Below are 4,168 nucleotides of genomic sequence, written 5' to 3' on the forward strand. Positions count from 1 at the left end.
ACCAAAGACTGTTCATCTCTTTGATCTTGGATGACAAGAGAAGTTCTTGTGTCCATTGTCGAACTCTCCCTGTTGAACACATGGAAAAGTTCCTGTGTTTATTGATAAAAATTGTTTGTCTTAGATACGAATAACTGTTCATGTGTTCTTTGATCTTGAATGTGGAAGAAGGTTTCCGTGTTTATTGATAAGATGAAGGGATTAATCTCTTAATCTGGAACTCAGGCAGAAGTCCTGCGTTCATAGCTGTTGAACGCATGTTTAACTTCCTTGCGTTCAGGCTGATCCTGACGCATGTTTAGACTTACTGCGTTTGCCTCCATCTATTTTATTAACTTTGCTTTGGCTCATATGCCAGGTGGGGCTTCTGCTGCTGAGCCTATTGTTGTATCTGATGATGAAGAAGAAGGAGTTCTCCCAGAGGACGCCCCTCTGATTACACCACTTGCAATGGTTTCTCGTGGTAAAATGTACACCCCAGACCTTGAGGATGTAAACTTCCTCACCAATCTCCTGGGGAACATGGTGAAGCAGGCACATTTCATCGCTGAGCAAGGATGGGCTCCATTTTCGGATTTTCTGGATTCGTTCTATGATGTCATGGATTTGCTTGAACGCCTCAATCGCAGCTGGACTGGTCACTGTGCCAGGAAGGTTTACTCGTTCAGACGTTCAGTGGAACTCATAGAGGAGCTGTAGAGCACTGACTTGGAGCCTGAGATAGAAAAGACTCTTCAAGCTTTGCGATCAGAAGCTGGCACTGCTGCTCTCACCGCTGAAGAACTGAGAGCGAGGGCTGCCACAGAGGTCCGAGCCAAGCATGCTGCACGTATAGCCCAGGCTAGGGCCCATCTCGCGTCCTTTTCCCTTCGGGAACCCCCTTTTTATATTTGATAACCTTTTAGTATGTAATAACTTTTTGATACTCTCGTGACAATTATGACTTTTGCCTGTGATGAATTGTGGACATCTCTTAAAATGATATGGTCTTTCTTGTGGTATGAAAACTTCTATAAAATTATTCTCTTGTGTCTGAATGGTTTGAACGCAGGCCCATTGAGGACATCTGGCTTTGCCAAACAGGTTTGACCTCGACTTCAAGACTTGGATGATAGTCATAAGTCTGATCTTTTAGGTTTCTTCTAGTTTGTAGAGTACCTTCTGAAAGTTGGAACGATCATGTTGTGCGTTCATTGGTGCGAACGCAGTGTCAGATTCTGTAGCTGTAGGATTTGAACGCAGCCGTCAGACTCGCGTTCAGGAGGGCTGAACGCAGGCTTTATCAAGGACGCATGATTCTGACTTTGTGTTCAAACAGATCTGAACGCACCTCTAAGATTTGAGCTGTGTTCAGACAAGTCTGACGCACTCCAATTTGTTGGGGATCCCCTTTGTTGTTGTTTGGGGTAATTTCTGGAAGTTGAAATGACCACACTGTGTGTTCGTTGGTGCGAACGCAGCGTCAGGTTCTGCGGCTGTAGGACTTGAAACGTAGCTGTGGACTTGTTTTGAACGCAACCTTAGGACTTGCGTTCAAAAGTATTGAACGCAGTCAAAATTGGGGTCTTTTCTCAAAACAGATTATGCTGATAGCTATCTGAAAGACTTTGGAAAATTCTTTTATTAAAATGAATTTTAAATCGTCAGAGGTGTAGTGTTAACTTGACGACATACAAAGTAGGAGAACTTATTTGTTCAGACAAACATTTGATGAGCAACCCCCAGCTAAGCTCAAGAAACTTGTAGCTTACGGGTAATATTGCTTGAGAAATTTTCCATTAATTGGCATCATAAGTCTGTCGCCTTTCTTGTTGATGAGACGATAAGCTCCGTTGGAATAGACTGTCTCCACGACAAAGGGTCCTTCCCATTTGGGATTAAACTTCCCTTTGGTTTTATGAGTCATTACCATGGGTCGTCGATTAGCCAGAACCAAATCGCCTTTCTTGAAAATCCGTTCCTTAACCTTTTTGTTGTAGGCTTTAGAAATACGGGCTTGATACAGTTCGATCTGTCGTTGAGCCTGAAGTCGTTTGTCGTCTAAGGCTTCAAGCTCTTGCAAACGTCGTTCGTGTTTCTCTTCATCTGTCAATCCGGTTGCGATAGCGACTCTTAATGAAGGAATTTGGATTTCTAATGGCAGTACGGCCTCACAGCCGTATACCAAAGAAAACGGCGTAGCTCTTGTAGGGGTCCTTACTGTTGTACGGTAGGCCCACAAACATTCACCGAGTCTTTCGTCCCAATCGCGTCGGCTCTTGGACACGAACTTTTTGAGGAGCTTCACGATAGTTTTGTTAAAAGCCTCTGCGAGACCATTTGCCGGTGGATAATATGCCGTGGATGCGACACTTTGGATGCGAAATTTATCACAGAATCTCTGAAATCCAAAGCTAACGAATTGTGTCCCGTTGTCGTGAACTATTCGTCTCGGGACTCCAAAGCGATAGACGACATGATGTTTAATGAACTTGATCACATTCTTTGTCTTGACTTCTTTTAGCGGGATTGCCTCTGCCCACTTAGAGAAATAATCGGTTACGGCCAAAATGAACCGGTGCCCTTTAGAAGTTGGAGGAGAGATTGGTCCCACAATATCCATGCCCCACATTTCAAATGGCCAAGTTGCAGATGTAGGATGTAGATTACCCGGCGCTTGATGGATAAAATCGCCATGAATTTGGCATTCGTGGCAATGTCTGTCGTAGTCCACCGCATCTGCGAACATCTTCGGCCAATAATAACCAATTCGTCAAAGACGATCGCCTAACTTAGCTCCAGGCTGATGAGCTCCGCATATTCCGTCGTGAGCTTCCTTAAGAGCCTCTTTTGCCTCCTTCCGGGAGAGACATCGAAGCAAAATTCCATCATGTGATCTACGATACAGGGTTTGAGAAACTGCATCGTAATAGAATTGGAGGGCTTTCCGTTTGATAGCGGCCGCTTCCTTGGGGTCATCGGGCAAAATTCCGTATATAGCATAATCGATGTACGGGAATCGCCAATCTCTAGCTTCTAATTCCATCGAGGTTGTGCAGACTTCTCCTATCGATGTCTCATCTGAGCTTTCCTCTGTAGGAATCTTGAAACAGTATAACTCGCGTCCTGCAACTGAGATAGTAGTCTCAGCCCCTGGGGGTAATGCTAATGAGGTTGCCAAGGAGGCTAATGCATCTGCATAAGTATTCTGAGCTCGCGGGATGTACTCAATAAAGAAACCCTCGAACTTCTTAGCTTGCTTTAGCACTGCGAAGTAGTACGGGATCAGATCTTCATGGCGTACTTCGTATTCCCCCCGGACTTGATTAACGATGAGCTGGGAGTCACCGTAAGCTTCGAGGCGTTGAACATTAAGTTCTTCAGCAAATTGCATTCCTAACAATAAGGCATTATATTCAGCTACATTGTTGGTGCAGGGTTTGATTAGGGAAAATCCTCTTGGTATTATGTGACCATTCGGGGAGACGAGTACCACCCCCACCCCTGCAGTGATTGCTCCATGAGGATTCGCTCTGGATGCCCCGTCGAAGAACAACTTCCACACCTGCGTGGTTTCTTGAGTAACGCAAGTTTCAGCAACTTCATCTGGCAATTCTTCATACAACTTTGATGTTCCCGTCACTGGATGATCGGCTAAGAAGTCTGCCAATGCTTGACCCTTGACTGCCTTTTGCGGCATGAATTGCATATCATATTGTGACAAGAGGATAGCCCATTTTGCAAGCCGGCAATTTAGGGACGATGGTTTGGTCATCAGAACTCTTAAGGGATTCACCTTAGAAATGACATGAATTGTTTGCCCAACTAGGTAATGTCGCATCTTTTGAACTGCGAATACCAAGGCGAGACATTCTTTTTCGACTGGATTGTACCGGTGTTCGGCTCCCATCATAGTCCTGCTTAAATAGTAGATGGCTTGTTCTTGCCCTTGATCGTTGTTCTGTGCTAACAAAGCACCAAGAGAATGTTCCATGGCTCTCACGTACAACAGGAATGGTTTCCCTGATATTGGAGCCACGAGAACAGGCTGTTGAGTGAGATATCTCTTAATCTCCTCGAATGCTTTTTGGCATTCTCCATCCCAAACAAAGGATATTCCTTTCTTCATGAGCTTAGAGAAAGGTTGGCAACGCCCTGAAAGATTTGATATGAACCTTCGAATGTAGGC

This window comes from Asparagus officinalis, chromosome 1, assembly GCF_001876935.1.
Source record: "Asparagus officinalis chromosome 1, Aspof.V1, whole genome shotgun sequence".
Lineage (NCBI taxonomy): Eukaryota > Viridiplantae > Streptophyta > Magnoliopsida > Asparagales > Asparagaceae > Asparagus > Asparagus officinalis.